We start from the raw sequence: 19,782 nt of genomic DNA, 5'->3' as shown, positions 1-19,782 counted from the left end.
CAAAGTTTTCAAATCATATTTCAAAGCTCATCATTATCAAATGAATTGTTATGCTAATGCAATGATTAATAATACAATGCAATATTTCTTCCACTTTCAATACTTCCACACAATATTCCCATTATGATCAAAATTCTCATTTCTCATTTCAATATAATTTCTCAAGATGAATATAAATACTTTTATTCTAATTCATCCATGGGACAACAAAATTCTCACACTTAGAGTAATCTCAACCATTTAGTCATTTCAAGACTATATCAACATTTTGAACAACAATTTTCAAAACTTCAACAATTCTCATATTTCATGAAAACCATCATTTATATGTAAACAAATAAACAAATTTTCAATCATCATTTATTTTGGCACACAAAATAAATATAACAACATCTTTCTTAAAAATCCCAAATTTTTAGATTTTCTCACCAAAATCACTCATCTTCATTTATTGAAAGAAAGTCACCAAAAACATCTCTCTTCAATCCTCATAGTTCAAAACCCTCAATTTCTATTTTAAAAAGAACAAGAAAGTAAACCCACTTTCAAAAAAAAAAAAAAATCTCTCATCTTCTTGAATCAACAATCAATTTTCAAAACAAATCAAAGAATGATTTCGAAAATCATCTAGATCTTGCAAAAACATATATATATATATATATATATATATATATATATATATATATAACTATATTTCAACATAACCATTTTTCATGCAAAGCTATTTAAAGAGATAATATTTTTTACCAAATTCTCTACTAATAATAATTTCACAACTTTTTCAAAAATTACTTAACCAACATGATATTTATTTACATTAAAAATTATGAAATATGCCCAATAGTAACATTTTCAAGGTTATGAATTTGAAAGTCCACATTTCACATTTTTATTTTCATAAAAATGCACACAACTTAATCAACAACATATCATCTTTTATAAAATATCATGAATATAACACTTTTAGAGTTTTTAATCCCAAAGTAACTCTATAATTCCTACTTAAGCATTTTCTCCATATTCTTGAACATTAATTTATTTTTCTAAAAAATAAATTCCAAATCAAAGATAAAAAAAATTCAACTTTATATTTTTCAAAATAAATCATCTAATCATAATATGATGTAGAGACAATCCATACAACTATTAAATTTTATTTTCGGATTTCTTTGCAAAATTATCAACACAAAATGATTTTCCCAAATCAATCTCAAAATGCCAACACTCTTAACATTTCAACATAATTTTTCTTCCAAAAATTACCAAACAAAAATATGAATATATATATATATATACAATGCCTCTTAGAATGATATATTTTCTCAAAATGACCCTAACCTAGCATTAATGTAAAAATATGAAGAAAGTCCCTACCTCAAATATGAAGAAAAGCTAGTCTGAAAATGCAAACATCACCCGATCATGGATCCGAGATCACCATTGCGAAGATCACGACGAGCTCTCCGACTTTTATGTACAACACTTTGGCAAAATCTCACTCTAAAGACTCCCATTTCAAGCTCAAAGATTGAGCTTTCATGAAATATAAGAAAGAGAAAGAGAAGAGCAGAGCCTTTGCTCAACGAAAATAAAAACAAGAATGAAGAAAGATGGAAGTAAAGGAGATGAGGAAAAGGGGGAAAAGGAAGAGACCGCCCACATGGGCTCTGCCACAACGCACATCCCAACACACACATCTTCCAAAATTTTATTTATTTTTGTATTATTCAACCCATTAACTAGTACAATATATATTGTAATAATATTTCAAAATTTTGTAATATAAATTATAAAATGATATAAATTTTTTTCTCATTACAAAATATAATATTTTGTACACCACAAAATATAATATTTTACTCACCACGAAATATACACCCATTTTATTCACTATAAAAGTATATAATTTTTCACCATATGGTACACACCATAAAATGAACTATCAAATATTTATTATAATCCTATATAATAAATAATAACAACTTCCAATGTGTTTACTACCAATTACCTAATTAAAAAGGACCAAACTGTCACACCCCAAAAATAATTAACATGGAATTGCCATAGTAACAAGCATTCACTAAAATCTGACAAAGATCCTTCCATCTTCTCATATATATATACACTAACTGGGTTTAACATCAAAAGTTCCGCATGCAATATAAATTCACAACATAAAGGTTACATGAATGTATAGCATGTGAAACACTAAAATCTCAAACATCAAAATGCCCTTATGGGCTTACAAATTCCAAGGCAATAGCCCAGTCACACAAAACGGTCTCTCGGACCCATACCAAATTAGCCCTAGGCTTTACAAAAATTTCAACAAAAGGAAGAGTGATCTACTCTTCAGCAAACATGTCCCTACCCTTAGCCTGGCGGAACCACAACATCTTTACCTGCACCAAATCCCAAAGGGGTGAGCATAAAGCCCAGTAGAGAAATACCAAACAAAGTATATACGTTTATGTTAGATGGCCAAAATTAAATGCAAGTGCAAATGCGATGCAATACCTTTTCAAACCATTATTCATGTCTTTCTTAAGAAACACCATGTATTTCATCTACAATTGCAATCTCATAAATTTCCAAATTTAAACTTTTAATTCACAAGGGGCGGTAAATACGACACAGGTAATCCCTAGGCTGGTGTTTGCAAGTAGACTCTACGAGTACTACCAAACTGTCATTTTTACCAGTATTAACCGGAAGGCTCGACACCTATCCGTGCGGTTTTCTGGTCTTTCACCATGGACACTCAAGCCAACTTATCAAATTCATCTACACCTCCTTATCGGACTTACCACCGTATTTACGCCATACACAGTTTCATAGTTCTCATTATAGTATAAACCTTCTCAATTAACAAGATGATGAGTGTGTGTAACAGCGCCCGCGTGGGAGGCCTCGTGCTACAGTTCGGACTCGATTTGTGTCACGGTTCTTAATCTGAACCAAAGAGTCCAAATCTGGCAAATCGTTTTGAGAAACAGATTTTTGAAAAAGTAGTGCCAAACATGGACTGCTTTGCCAGATACAGAGTCGCCACCTAAATATTTTTTTAAATGGGGAAATTTAGGAAACCCTGACTCGGTGCCGAAGGCCACATGTCCGTCATCACCGGAGTTGTCTCGGCTCGGGAGCTTGGGTACGATCGGGGAAGGTCAGCTATGAGCACCCCCTTTCGCCCGGTCCGAAGACCGGCCTCTACTAACCGTGATATCCAATTTTGAAAACGTTATGCGTTCTTAAACCAATTGTTAGCCTAGAATTACTATGTTATGCGCGCAGCAAACAAGTATAGACCGAATCGCCCAAATTGGAAATAAAACATTTTATGTTCGTTTTGAAAATGGTTTGCTACTCGTAAGTAGGCTAAAATGCAGGTTTTGCCACCTTCAAGTGGGCTTTTGGAAAAGATGGTTTTGCCACTATCTAGGGGGCTTAAAAAAATCGCAGTTTTAACGCATTATCCCAATTTAAGCAATTTGACCTCCACCCACAGGCATTCAAAACAGTTTAACACATAAGCATCTAGCCACATGTTAAGCATGCTGTCATGGTAACATTCACACTCATGCGATATGCTAAAGCGGAAATACTTACATAGTACTCCGTGCCAAAACAAAGAACTTGTTAGCAAACATGTATGATCCAAGTCCATGTGAAGTGCCTAATGCATCGCATACAAAATGTCGCTAAGATAGGCTCGGCTAATCCTAGACATGTCATGTGAAAATGCACAATTATCACATAGTCAATTTTTGAATTGAAGTACAAATGCAGTTAGCGTGATGTACCGAGCCTAATGCATGCAATACAAATGCATGGATGCACACATGCATAGCATGAGGTATGCTAATTTAAACGTGCCCTAATCTACCATCATAAGCAGGTAAATAAAAGGGAAGAAAGAAGTGAGGTTGGAAGACATACACACCACCCACACACACTTATTACAGATTTGCCCTCGCTCGGAGGGACCGAATAAATATTACAAATTAATTAACTACGCAAGCTAATTAAATATTACAAATTAATTAATTAACAAATTAACTAATTTAGGAAAACAGTAAAACGTCTCGAGAAGCGCGCCGCCATGCACAAGCTGCCTCTGTTTTCCTCCCTTTCCTCCTCTGGAGGTTGTCAAAACCTCAGGACTACATCCTTGGACAGAGGGGATCATCACCGGCTAGATGAAATTTCCACCGGCAGTGTTGTATGGCCATCGGCACAAAGTTGAAGCTGTCGGCAGAGAAAATAGTGCCGGTTGGCACATTACACTGCCGGTCGGCAGAGTATTCCTGCAGAACCTGCAACTCACAGCAACAGAGGGCAAAACAAGGCATGGCAGCATATTTCAAGGCATGTATGCACCAACCATGTCTCTTATCATTGTAATGACTCAAAGGGACATGTGCCTCGGTTCTTGGACCACCAATCACGCATTTCCATGCATGATGGCCCAAAGAACCAAGTATGCAACTTTGGTTTCAAATGCAATGCAAACCAATCAAACAAATCAGGCCCTATTCCTATCACTAATTCAAGGAACAAGGCATGCATGCAAAATGCATTGCAACCTAGGCATACAAGCTAGGAATGCAACATGGCATGGCAATTAACTCATGCAAGCATACAAGCATGCATATGGCAATACAAACTAATGCTAAGATGGTCTTATACATGAATTAGGCAGCTCTAAAAAGGCCTAAAACGGTAGCCAAAAGTGCTAAAGAGTGAGGGCTAAATGGCATACACACACACATGCACATAAGGGCCAACACTTAAGCACAAAATGAGCAACATTCAAGCACACTTGAAAGGAGGAATCATGGACTAATTAGCATGCAGCATGAGCCCTAAAATTATGTTATAAAATGATGCCAAATCAAATTATAAATCAAACCAAAACATGCAAAGAGTAGTCCAAGTGTTCAAGGCAAATCAATGATGCATTGAACTACACTTATCATGACCAAACATGGCATGCAATCATCAACCAAAAACAGAGTTTTGGGGCATCAATACAAGACCCAAGGACCACTTAGATGGCATCTAAATGACTCCAAAACAAAGGCATGCACAAACACCAAAACATGTAGCATTGCAACACATGCTTTCAAAGCATTAAAGAGACATGCAAGGCAATCCAACAAGCATGGAAATGGGACTGAAATAGCATGTAGGATGATTCCAAATCATCAAAACAATGCAAAGATGGCATGCTACACATGCACATACTCAAGGCCAACAAGCCCAAATACAAAAGAGCTATATAATGCATGCAAAGATCAACCCAAACGACTATGGACAGAGCTAAAACATGGCAAAATAAGCACATAAACTTCACAAATACAAGCCTAAAACATGCTCCAACAAAGGCTAACAACCTAGAACATGTTAAGGCACAAATAGGGCATTACATGGCAACTATGCTAAACATGCATGAAGTTCCAAAACCAACTTGAAATCATGTTATATTATGGATATATAAGCATGAAAAACAAACCAAACATGCTCAACACACACTCAAGCATAGGCTTCCTTGAGAGGCCAAAATGTGTCCTTTTCAAGGACAACAAGGAGAGGGGGTGGCCCTCTCCTTCTTGGGACTTCAAAGCATCATCTTCACCACTGAAATCCCTCAAGATTTCAGTGGTGAAGAGACCTCAACACCAAAATCCCGGAGCTAACACAAAATGGCTCAAAATGAGGCCTTTTGAGGCCTAAGGGTGGTCAACAACCCTCAAACAACAAAACACTCTTAATAAACAATAAAGAGGGCTTAAAAATAGAACTTTTTTATGTTATACAATAATCACAAAAACAGCTCTAAGACTAGTAGAAAATCAATGCAAAAGTGGGGAAAAAAAGGACTAAGATCTCACCCTTGTAGTCCTCTTCAACAAAGGTGCTCCAATGGCCTCCTTGAGCTTGAATCCAAGACAAAAACTTCAAAACACACTCTTTAGAACCTCAGTTCCAAGAGGAAGGTGAAACACTAGGTGTTTGTGTGCAATAATGAGACACAAAACACCTAGTATGCAAAATGAGAGGAAAAGAGAGATAGGTTGTGTATGTCTAACCCTAACCCTAGAAAACCAGAGCTCTCCTCTGTATTTTCTCTCTCAAAAATGTCTAAAAGCTCTCCTCTTGCCTTAGAGAGAGCTTCTCTCTATATGCCTCTTGTAAAGCTTACAAGACAAGCTTTGCAAGAGGGAGATCCCTCCATACACGTGTATGGAGGGGAGCAAAAGCTATACAGCTGTCTAAAAATATCTGCAAAAGCAGATGAACAGCAATCGGCCGGCAAAAAATGCCATCTTGGCCAAACAAAGTGCCGACCGGCACAAAATAGTGCTGACCGGCAACAAAGAGTGCCGGCCGGCAAACTATATTGCCGGTGGCAGCGAAAACCAGCCGGTGGCCTCTAGCCACTGCCGGTGAAGGGTGGGGATGGTCTACAAGCCCCACTCTGCCTCTCAAAGGCAAGATGCAAGTGTTTGGTGCAAAACCAGACACTAAAAGGTCAAGTTCGGAAATCCTGAGACAAGGCGCGCGAGCCGAGGCCTCCGGGAACTCCAAACGAACACAAACATGGAAGATCACCGTGTGTTCAATCAGTGACGTCCAAGTCTTGAGGACGGTCAAAAATGGGGTGTCTACAGTGTGCAATAATAACGATGAATCAAATGAGAACATGATGCAATATAAATATCTCAAACATCTTGTGACGCCCTCAAATTAAACTCATAATATACATAACATTAACATGCATTTATAAAAGAAAACGAATCATTTGAGTTATTCATCAGAGTATTTTTATTGAAAGACATCACATGTAACATCAAAATAAATGCCCTAAGGGCTTACATCTTTCTAAGCTAACACTTGGACACAAAAGGATGAGTACTAACTCATTTACAAGTTAAGCCCTAGGCTTGAATGTTTACATGTAATCTCAAATAAAAACAAATAACTAAAGACAAGTCTTCAAAATCCCAAATATCAAATCCATCCAAGCTAAGTCCTTGGAGGTAGCTTATCACCTGAACCTGAAAATGATGTTCCCATAAAGGGTGAGCCACAGCCTAGTAGAAAAATACTAAACCAAATATAAGCATTGAATAAAGTTACAGCATTCAATAGATGGTTACCCAAGATAATCAATTATAACTTAATACAGTTTCATGACACTAATGTCTATGACATGTTTCAATTCCCATTATTATCAATACGGCTTAGAACCAGGCCAAACTTACAACAGTGAACTATATATCATATTCACATTACTTCCAATATCAACAACACAGATGAGACTCAAGCTCATATCAAAACACTTCATACTTCCCGTTTGATACACATTTTAGTGCTGTATCAATAACATGTAAAAACACTTCAATATATTAAGCACACATAATAGTGATGCTAATGGAGTCCATCCCCTATCTCCTCCCAAACAAAATCCGGTTTAGAGGTCCATCCCCTATCTTTCCCTAAACCGTGGAGTACATCCCCTATCTTCTTCCAAACAATATGCATATGCAATGCTCAATCAATACATGTATTTTCTGTATTAATTCAATAGTCTAAATTTATGACTTAAACCAATTGATTAGCTTCAATTTTCCCTAATCCACATGCAATGTCTACAACAAACACGACTATCCTCCACTGATAGCCCAAAACAGTTATTTCTAGACTGGAAAAAAATATATCAACAATTCAATAGGCGGGTGATTTAAATTATCCAACTACACCATTTAATCAATGAATTCCTCAATTTCATGCATTTAACCAAATTCCCCAATTTCCTTAAATTAATTATACAAATCAATTTATTAATACAACTAGGATTTTTCCCAAAATTACCAAAGTGCCCCCAACGTATCAAAATACCAAAACTTAGAACAAAACTTATAAGATGGAGTAGGAAATCCCTACCTTGAAGAAATAACCCGAAAGGAGAAAACGGAGATGAAGACCCAAATTCCAAAGTGCTTCAAACCACCAAACGTTCAGATTAAATGGAAGCCCTCGACTCACTCTATCTTTTTAACAAAGGACTTAGGGTAGAAATACAACCTAAGTAGATCAAACCTAAGAGAGAAGGTGTGTAGGGAGAGGGAGAAGACGGTTCTAGGGTTTTAGAATCAAAAGGGAGATGAAAAATGATCAAGAAAGTCGGGTCTCGGATTTTTATACCAGTCGCCCCACTCGAGCGTGGAAACCCCCGCTCGAGCGCCACTCATAGACTCCCGCTCGAGCGGCCAAACTCCCGCTCGAGCGGCGGATGCACACTCCCAGAAGTTTTTTGCAGACAGGTCCCCGCTCGAGCGCCCAACTCCCCGCTCGAGCGTCACTCACAACCTCCCGCTCGAGCGGCCAATTCCCCCGCTCGAGCGTCTAACACTACACAGGACATACTGGATGGGTGTATTCCCCGCTCGAGCGCCCAAACCCCCGCTCGAGCGGAAAAACCAAAATCTGGGCAATTAGACTTGGTTCCTAAGCTCAACCAACCTGCTCCAAATCTTCCCAACACAACCCAAGACTCAATATAAGGATTAAAGGGTGCAAACAACATACTCTCAACAACCAGCTCCACGGAACCTAAGTCCAGATATAACAAGTAAAGAGAAGGGAAACCGGGATCGCTACAACCTCCCCCCCTTAAAGAATTTCGTCCCCGAAATTAAGCATAAGTTTTCAAGAAAAACAGGTTTTCCTTAATTTCCAACAATATGACATTACGATATTTAAACAATCCGACCCAATACCGGTCATTCCATCTCTTATCAAAAGGCATCTCACAATATATAAAACAACATATATTTCAATTTGTATTATCAATATGCATTTCCTTTCAATTCGACAATATTTTCTACATACACAATATTCCATTAAACTTCCATTATAGGGCAAGTTTCAAAATACTTCCATCAACCAAAAACATAAACCATGTTTCACAACATAAGTTATATTCAATACCCTTAAGGTTCAATATTACAAATAAACAACATATGCTCAAGCATCTACAAACAGATCCGGATATTTCTCGCGGACTTCCAACTCACGTTCCAAAGTGGCTTCCTCCACTCCGTGATGCTTCCACAGAACTTTTACCAAAGGGATGGTTTTGCCTTGCAAAACTTGGTCCCGCTTATCCAAGACCCTAATCGGTCTCTCCTCATACGAGACATCCTCGTCAACTACTAAATCGTTCCAATCCAACACATGTGATGGATCCGGCTCATACTTCCGAAGCATACTCACATGAAACACGTCATGTACTCTGGACAACTGCGGTGGTAATGCTAAATGATAAGCAGCCTCGCCAATCCTCTCAAGGATCTCAAAAGGACCAATGAACCGAGGGGACAACTTCCCGCTCTTCCCAAACCGCATCAATCGCCGCCTTGGTGATATCTTCAGAAAGACATGATCACCCACCTCAAACTCCAAAGGTCTCCTCCTACGATCGGCATAAGATTTCTGACGACTCTGAGCTGTAACAAGCCTCTTACGGATAAGCTCAACTTTCTCCGTCGTTTCCCTCACTAACTCCGGGCCCAACAGAGGTGCATCACCCACCTCGGCCCAACAAACAGGAGATCTACACGGTCGGCCATACAAGGCCTCAAATGGTGCCATACCGATACTAGACTAGAAACTGTTGTTGTAGGCAAACTCCACTAATGGCAAGTGCCTCTCCCACGACCCGCTAAAGTCAAGAACACAACCCCGAAGCATATCCTCAAGGATCTGAATAATACGCTCGGACTGCCCATCAGTCTGAGGGTGATAAGCTGTGCTAAAGGTCAACTTAGTGCCTAAGGCACTCTGCAAGCTCTGCCACAATCTGGTAGTAAAGCGAGGGTCCCTATCGGAGACGATCGTCATCGGAATTCCGTGCAACCTCACTATGTCCCGAATATACAAGTCGGCAAGATGATCTACTGAATCTCTCACACGCATAGAAATGAAGTGTGCCGACTTAGTCAACCGGTCTACAACCACCCAAATAGCGTCACTACCTCGCTGAGTCCTCTGAAGACCTACAACAAAGTCCATAGTGACATGCTCCCACTTCCACTCGGCAATAGGCAAGGGTTGCAACAAACCCGCTGGCCTCTGATGTTCGGCCGTCACTTGCTGACAAGTAAGGCACTTAGACACGAAAGCTGCCACATCTCTCTTCATACCCCGCCACCAAAACTGGCGACCCAAATCCCGATACATCTTTGTGCCTCCCGGATGCACTGCAAGGCGCGAATGATGAAACTCTCGGAGTACCTCCTCTCGGCAAGACTCCGGCACAAACAGACGGTCTCGGTATCTCACACTCAGGTTGGAATACACCGTCAAACCCTTCTCAGCCTTCCCACTGGAAATCTTCTCTCGGAGAGATTCTACCTCAAGGTCACCTCTCTGAGCCTCTAACACTCGAGCCACAAGTGTAGGCTGCGCAACAACAGAAAACAAGGCCGCAGCCTCAACGGATTCGCTCAAAAGCAAATCAAACTCCCCAAGTGCACCTAACATCTTCCACTCCCGAATGGCTATACTAGCTATGTCACCAACAGGTTTTCTGCTAAGGGCGTCGGCCACCACATTGGCCTTTCCCGGATGATAATGCAACTCGAAGTCATAATCCTCTATGAACTCCATCCACCTCCTCTGCCTCAAGTTCAAGTCTTTCTGTGTGAACAGATATTTCAGACTCTTATGATCCGAGAATACCTCGAACCTCTCACCGTAAAGATAATGCCTCCAAATCTTTAAGGCAAATATCACAGCTGTTAACTCTAAATCATGCGTAGGGTAATTCTTCTCGTGAATTTTCAACTGACGTGAGCCATAGGCAACCACTTTCTCTTCTTACATCAACACACAACCCAGACCCTCTCGTGAGGCGTCACAATAGACTGCATAACCCAACCCTCTCTCCGGAATAATCAAGATTGGAGCGGTGCTCAGTCTAACTTTCAACTCCTGGAACGACTTTTCACAAGGCACACTCCAAACAAATTTGACTCCCTTCCGAGTCAATCTAGTCAAAGGCGAAGCTAACCTGGAGAAATCCTTCACAAACCGGCGATAATACCCAGCTAATCCCAGAAAACTGCGTATCTCATACACACTCTTAGGCTGTGCCCAATCTTGCACTGCCGCCGTCTTGGATGTATCAACAGACACCCCTTCCCCAGAAACTACATGGTCTAAGAACTTCACCTCTTCTAGCCAGAATTCACACTTCCCAAACTTAGCATAAAGCTTATGGGCTCTAAGTAACTCAAGCACCACTCTCAAGTGTTCCTTGTGCTCCTCCTCCGAAGGTGAATAGATCAAAATGTCGTCCACGAAGACGACTACAAAACGATCCAGAAATTCCCGAAATATCCGGTTCATCAAATCCATAAACACTGCCGGTGCATTGGTGAGCCCAAATGGCATCACCAGAAACTCATAGTGGCCATACCGCGTACAGAATGTCGTCTTCGGAATATCCTCCTCCCTGACTCTCAACTGATGATAACCCGATCTCAAGTCTATCTTCGAGAAACAACGGGAACCTTTCAACTGATCGAACAGATCATCTATACGAGGCATAGGGTACTTATTCTTAACCGTTGCCCGATTCAATTTCCGATAATCGATACAAAGTCTCAAAGCACCACCTTTCTTTTTAACAAAGAGGGCTGGTGCTCCCCACGGCGAAACACTAGGACGGATATAGCCCTTATCTAGCAACTCCTAGAGCTGAATCTTCAACTCAACTAACTCGGCTGTGGCAAAACGGTAAGGTGCCATAGAAATTGGCGCCGTGCCGGGCACTAGGTCAATAGAGAACTCAATCTCTCTGTGAGGTGGCATACCAACAAGGTCCTCGGGAAAGACGTCCGAGTACTCACAAACCACTCTTGGCAACACAGTCTGGGTCTCATTACACTCACCACTATCAAAGCTAGCAAGTAGACCACTAAGCTCACTCCGCCCTCGTAGATCATACCCCGGTGGCAAAACACTACCAACACGGTCCCCCAGAAAATGAAAACACTCCCCGCTCACGGTACAACAAGTGACCCTCTGGCGGTAGCAGTCGATAACTGCCCGGTATGACGATAACCAGTCCATACCCAAAATAACATCAAAACCCTTCATGGGCATAACTACAAAAGGAAACGGAAGTCTATGATTGGCGACCTCTATATCACAACCTCTAACACCTTGTTTCAAGATCAATTCACCCCCAAGAGGTGACACTACACAAATGGGAGATGCTAACTGTGCTAACTCCAACTCCAAAACAGATGAAATGCAGCAGACACAAAGTAATGAGATGCACCCGTATCAATCAAAACATTAGCAACCGAGTTGCAAAACAAGAAAGTACCTCTCACAACAGATGGAGCCGATACAAGATCCTGCGCGGTAACAGCATACACGGGCCCAGACGACCTCTGATCAACTTGCTCACCCCTAGGAGCATAAGACTGCTGCATCGACTGGGACGATGAAGCCCCCTGATTGGCCCTTGAGGCTTGAACTGACTGAGCTGGTTGATGACTCTGAGTCTGCCTCAAACCAAATGCACCAGGTGTGCCACTCAACTGCGGGCAATACCGTTTCATGTGGCCTGGCTGACCACACTGATAACACGAGAGTGGCTGGCCTCTACCCTGACTCTGGCTCTGGGATCGAGCCGAAGAAGATGCTGCTCGCAATACTCCTCCCCGCTGAGGACAAACTAGAGACTTGTGGCCCAGCTGGCCACACTTAAAACAGGTAATGTTTCTCTGGCTGCCTTTCCCCGAACTAGCACTCGGCACAGGAAAAGTCGATCTAGAAAAGCTACTCTGAGACTGCTGAGGATTAAAACCCTTCTGTCTCCTACCATCGCTCTGGCCATCCTGACCCCTCTTGGAGCCTTTCTGCCCCTCCTCCTCCTCTTGCATCATGATCTCCATATGGGCTGCAGCATCAACCATACGCCCATAATCCCGAATCATAGTCCCTCCAACTCTCAGCTTGAGGCCACGCCTCAACTTCTTCTCGAACTCAATACAACGGCGTTCCTCAGACGCCACCAACTCAGGTGCGAATCTGGACAAGCTAGTAAATGCAGCCTCAAACTCGGCCACTGAAGAACTCGACTGCTTAAGCTGGCAGAACTGGTCTCTCAGCTTCTCCCTGACAGCTGGAGATAAAAACCTCTCCTGGAAAGCATTTACAAAAGCCTCCCACGTACCTCCTATACGACCCTTTGTGAACTTCCACCACTGACCCGCATCTCCCTTCAGCTGGAACGATGCCAAGGTCACTTTCAACCTCTCGTCTTCGATGCCAAGCATCTCAAACGTCTTCGTTGTCTGTTCGAGCCATTCATCTGCCTTAAGTGGCTCTTTGGGATCACCCACGAATTCGTCCGGGTTAGACCGGAAGAACTCCCTCTTCAGAAAAGAAAGTCCTGCATCCGCAACAACTACCTGAGCTTAATTCTCAGCTCTGAGAATGCCTACTGACTCCCTGAATGCCCCTGCTATCTCTCGAACTAAAGCGCCCATAGCCTGCTGGCCTACTGGCTCGGCCACATTGGCCTGGCCAACTCCCTCCTGTACTACCGGAATCTCCTCTGGCACAGGCACCTCCTGCCTACCCGGCCTACCACGCCTACCGCATCCTCGTCCTCGTCCAGACATCCTAATAAAGGAAACAAAGACGTTAGCACATTAATAAATGTGCCAAAACTAAACACTCGCGTCCTAATGCATTGGACAACAATAATTCATTCCACGTAAGCACATAATCACATAAGCACCTACGAATTTCATTCCTGGATGATAATAGTCCCGAAGCGTTACTATAGTTCCGGTTGGAAGCAGCATTGATCAAGTGCCTTTCCAACAAGACTACTAGAAACTCAAGGGTCCAATTAACATCCTAGAAACTACGTTCCATACCCACATAATCACATAAACATGTTATCATATAAGCACATAACAGTACATCTAAGTCTCTATCAAGCGAGACGAACCCATTGTGATACTAATCACTTCCCACATACCCAAAGTATTCGAACCCGGTAAGCTCTGATACCAAGTTGTGACGCCCTCAAATTAAACTCATAATATACATAACATTAACATGCATTTATAAAAGAAAACGAATCATTTGAGTTATTCATCAGAGTATTTTTATTGAAAGACATCACATGTAACATCAAAATAAATGCCCTAAGGGCTTACATCTTTCTAAGCTAACACTTGGACACAAAAGGATGAGTACTAACTCATTTACAAGTTAAGCCCTAGGCTTGAATGTTTACATGTAGTCTCAAATAAAAACAAATAACTAAAGACAAGTCTTCAAAATCCCAAATATTAAATCCATCCAAGCTAAGTCCTTGGAGGTAGCTTATCACCTGAACCTGAAAATGATGTTCCCATAAAGGGTGAGCCACAGCCCAGTAGAAAAATACTAAACCAAATATAAGCATTGAATAAAGTTACAGCATTCAATAGATGGTTACCCAAGATAATCAATTATAACTTAATACAGTTTCATGACACTAATGTCTATGACATGTTTCAATTCCCATTATTATCAATACGGCTTAGAACCTGGCCAAACTTACAACAGTGAACTATATATCATATTCACATTACTTCCAATATCAACAACACAGATGAGACTCAGGCTCATATCAAAACACTTCATACTTCCCGTTTGATACACATTTTAGTGCTGTATCAATAACATGTAAAAACACTTCAATATAATAAGCACACATAATAGTGATGCTAATGGAGTCCATCCCCTATCTCCTCCCAAACAAAATCCGGTTTAGAGGTCCATCCCCTATCTTCCCCTAAACCGTGGAGTACATCCCATATCTCCTCCCAAACAATATGCATATGCATATGCAATGCTCAATCAATACATGTATTTTCTGTATTAATTCAATAGTCTAAATTTATGACTTAAACCAATTGATTAGTTTCAATTTTCCCTAATCCACATGCAATGTCTACAACAAACACGACTATCCTCCACCGATAGCCCAAAACAGTTATTTCTAGACTGGAAACAAATACATCAACAATTCAATAGGCGAGTGATTTAAATTATCTAACTACACCATTTAATCAATGAATTCCTCAATTTCATGCATTTAACCAAATTCCCCAATTTCCTTAAATTAATTATACAAATCAATTTATTAATACAACTAGGGTTTTTCCCAAAATTACCAAAGTGCCCCCAACGTATCAAAATACCAAAACTTAGAACAAAACTTATAAGATGGAGTAGGAAATCCCTACCTTGAAGAAATAACCCGAAAGGAGAAAACGGAGATGAAGACCCAAATTCCAAAGTGCTCCAAACCACCAAACGTTTAGATTAAATGGAAGCCCTCGACTCACTCTATCTTTTTAACAAAGGACTTAGGGTAGAAATACAACCTAAGTAGATCAAACCTAAGAGAGAAGGTGTGTAGGGAGAGGGAGAAGACGGTTCTAGGGTTTTAGAATCAAAAGGGAGATGAAAAATGATCAAGAAAGTCGGGTCTCGGATTTTTATACCAGTCGCCCCGCTCGAGCGTGGAAACCCCCGCTCGAGCGCCACTCATAGACTCCCGCTCGAGCGGCCAAACTCCCGCTCGAGCGGCGGATGCACACTCCCAGAAGTTTTTTGCAGACAGGTCCCCACTCGAGCGCCCAACTCCCCGCTTGAGCGTCACTCACAACCTCCCGCTCGAGCGGCCAATTCCCCCGCTCGAGCGTCCAACACTACACAGGACATACTGGATGGGTGTATTCCCCGCTCGAGCGCCCAAACCCCCGCTCGAGCGGAAAAACCAAAATCTGGGCAATTAGACTTGGTTCCTAAGCTTAACCAACCTGCTCCAAATCTTCCCAACACAACCCAAGACTCAATATAAGGATTAAAGGGTGCAAACAACATACTCTCAACAACCAGCTCCACGGAACCTAAGTCCGGATATAACAAGTAAAGAGAAGGGAAACCGGGATCACTATACATCTTTCCATTTCAAAACATTTTTACAACAAAATCAATTCACCACTTTACTCATTACATCTCCCCAACATCATTTCACCAATGGCCATACCATCCATTCATAGTTATAGCAACATTTATTCATGCTCAATTTATAACAATTTAGCTTCTCCAAAATCACATGCGATGCTCTCAATTCACAATTTCAATATTCACAATTTTCTCTAACCAAGGTGCACAACCACTTATTATTTCACAACAATAAACTTCCAAATGTTCAACGATAATGTTAAGATAATAACTCTTTCTCCTACATTAGGTAAATTACCACTATGCTACACAATGTGATGAAAGTTTCACTCTTTAATCTTTGAAACAACAAGATATCTCTAAACATGTTTTCACCTTTCAAAATCCCCAAAAATATTTTCTAGGGTTTAAGGCAAAAGCCCAAAACAACCATTTTCCCCCTCTTTTGAAAGGGTTTTTCTCTCAAAATAACACACCTACTATTATATGAGTTAAAAGCTCCAAGAGAAAAGAGTTAAGAAAAAGAGAGATCAAGAACCCATTTTTGGAACCATAGCATTTATGAGACAAATCTAAGCATTTAATACCATCAATGGGACCTTTCAAAACTAACCAAATCTAACATAAATATATATATATATATATATATAACTCATGGAGATTTCCCTACCTTAAGATCTTGATGAAGAAGATGATAAAACCCTAGTTTTGATTGGAAAACTCTTCAACTCTTCCACAACACCCAAAGAAACCCTAACTTGGATCTTCAAAATTAGTGTGGAATGTAGAGGATCTAGACCCAAAGGTTACAAGAATCAAAGTATTTTGGTGTTTGAGGAGGTTTTCTAGAGAGAAGGTGGAGTAAAATGGTGTTTTAGAGTGAGAGAGTGATGCCCCAAATGAGAAGTAGCTCGGCCAAAAGAGAAATAAAAAACAGAATTTCGAACTCAGGCCTGTCCCGCATGTGCGGCACGCTCCCCGCACGTGCAGTTGCCCTCTCCCGTACGTGTGGCACTAATCCTCGCACGTGCGGCTGTTCCAGCACCAGCCTCTCCGCACCTGCAATTAAAGAAGTGTGCAACCCCCAGCTCCCCCTGAAATCCGCACATGCGGCCCCTCTTCCGCACGTGCGACCCTAGGCCCCCGCATGTGCGGCAAGGCAACCAGTCTAGAAAAGTTGTTGGTTCGATCCCCGAGCACTCTAGACTTGACCTTACGCTCTCCGGAACCAGTGGAATTCAATACCGAGCAAAACAAAAGCAATAATTTTATCTAGAGGACTATTTTCGGATATTTCAAACCCAACAAAAGTAAAAGAAGAATTGAGCAACGAGGGAGAGAAAAGGAGAAGAAAAGAGGAAAAGAGAGAAGGAAAGACCCAGTCGTTATACAAACAGTTAAACACGAGTCATAAACAAGTTCAAATTAAATTAAATCTAAATCATGGGCCTTACCCATAAGTCAAACAAGGTCCAATTATATACCAAAATAGACCCAACAAATTTGTCTTAAATCCTGGTCCGAATACCCAAAACTAAATTTCAAATTCTGTTTTTTTTTTTTTTTCTTTCTTTTCTCCACCACCTTTGAAACCCACTCCACCAATTTGAGCACCAAGATTGAGATGATATTTTCTTCTTTTTGTAATCATAGATTATAGCCCGACAAGTCTACTCTTTTTTGACCATCTTTTCTTTATTTTACCCAAAACATCATCATCCTTCTCTTCTTTTTCTTTTTCTTTTTTATTTTTTTATTTATTATCATTATCTTTTCTTTTTCCTGTTTCCATTCCTATCATTATATATTCTCCCCCATCTATATATTTTTTTGATTATCATGTTTCTCCACCTGCACATGATCCCCCCCTTCCCCGCCCCAAAAAAAAAATATCCCATTTGACCATAATATATTTTATCCAACGTGCTAGACTCATATAAGAACAACATATAAAAATTTTATAATTTTCTGAGATCGGGAACAAAAAAAAAATTACATAACCAAACTGTTTTTGCACAGAAGTTACACAGCACTCAAATTCAAAAATTTGCTCAATTAAATTATGTACTGACTATTTAAAAAAAAAATTGGGTCACTATATTTAATTTGCATTTTTTTATTTTTATTTTTAATGATTTCTAAAATATTTTAATTAATTGTTTTAAATTTTTTAGGTAATTTAATTAAAATAAGCTTACAAAGTATGAAATTTGTACAAAATATTTAAAAAATTTATTGAATACAAAAAAAACATAAAAATTCAATACATTTTATATTTTATTATATTCGATGTTTTTTTTAAAGATTTTTATATATATTTTTTACTTTTTAATGTATTTAGATTAAATAAATTTTAAAAAAACAATTAAAATTTTTTAAAAAGGGGAATTTATTAGGAAATTATTTTTCAAGTATTTGTATATGAATTAGTTCATAACATACTAGCATATCACTCATGCAATGCACAGGATAAAACAATATATTATTTATTAAAAATACAATAATTATATTTAATTTTTTTTATATTTTGTCTCTCATAAATAAAATTTTATATATAAATTTAAGAGTTTTGTTTCAAATGTTCTTTTGCTATAATATATAGTATAGATAGATTAAAATTGTTGTAGTGACAATTAATAAGTAAAATTATGCTTTGTTATAAAAAAAAAATGACATAGTTCTAATACTTCACTATTTTAGAATAAAAATATATGAATTTTAAAAAATTATCATATTGGTTTTTGAAAATGAAATAATTAAAAAAAATTAAAAAGTTAATGAGTAAGAAAGAATCATCGTAACATGTAAAATTGCTAAAATCACGGTTATTCAAACGAAAAACGGTTTAGCTTAATCAGTTAAGTCAAAAGACCAATTAGCTTACACAAAAATTAATTAATTAAAACTTTTAAATTTTATTTTATTAAATTTAAACTGTCACTAAATATGGAAAGTAATCTATTAATTTAAATTTAAAATCGACACAATATAAATTTAAAATTATAATAATCTATTTCATAATTTATAAGTTTTAAACACAAATTTAAAATTATCATAATTGTCTCATAATTTTTGTATTAAAGAGCAGTAAGAGTGATATTGAGATTATCGATATATCTATATATTTTATAAAAGAATACTTTTAAGGAGAGATATTATGAGAGTTTCAAAATCCCATACAAAATTATTTTTAAAATCAAAACCTCTATGTGAGATTGTAAAATAAAAATTTTTACAAAAATTAGTATGAGATATTGATCATAAAACTTCTCACTAAAAATCTCCTTTTGCATATATGAATAATTGCATAAGACTCATTTTATGTAAGTGAAAAAATATACTTTTTCCTTCTTTTGTCGATGTGGGATTATAAAACAAAAATTAAATGGAAACTAACCAATGAGAATTTTCTTAATTGTTTAAAAGTTAACAATTATTTGGGCGGAAAGCTTATTTCGAATCAAGCAATCTTAACCGTTTAATCTTTAATTAGGTCAATCTTTAAATTATTTCGAATCAAACAAATTTAACTAATATATTTTGATAAAATCGCTAAAATCACAGTTAAACCAGCGAATCAGTCAAACTGAAAACGGTTCACCCTACCGGCTAGGTGAAAGTACCAATCATCTTATACAAAAATTAATTAATTAAAACTTTTAAAGTTTATTTTAATTTTAAAATTTAAACTATCTTTAACTAAAACACACATAACACTACAAT

The 19,782-nt window shown here is 38.8% G+C and overlaps 1 long non-coding RNA gene across 1 annotated transcript; it reads right to left on the bottom strand.

Moving 5' to 3' along the window:
• Positions 1–2,088: 2,088 nt before the first annotated feature.
• LOC114279831 (uncharacterized) lies at positions 2,089–16,955 on the bottom strand. Its single transcript, XR_003635407.2, has 2 exons — positions 16,730–16,955; positions 2,089–2,402 (listed from the first exon to the last, which is right to left on the bottom strand). It is a non-coding gene; the product is annotated as an uncharacterized LOC114279831 (long non-coding RNA).
• Positions 16,956–19,782: the final 2,827 nt, after the last annotated feature.

Source organism: Camellia sinensis, chromosome 13 (assembly GCF_055761805.1).
Source record: "Camellia sinensis isolate YWXY chromosome 13, ASM5576180v1, whole genome shotgun sequence".
Classification (NCBI taxonomy): Eukaryota; Viridiplantae; Streptophyta; class Magnoliopsida; order Ericales; family Theaceae; genus Camellia; species Camellia sinensis.
Note: the sequence above shows the minus strand (reverse complement) of the source record. Positions and strands in the feature narration are given on the sequence as shown.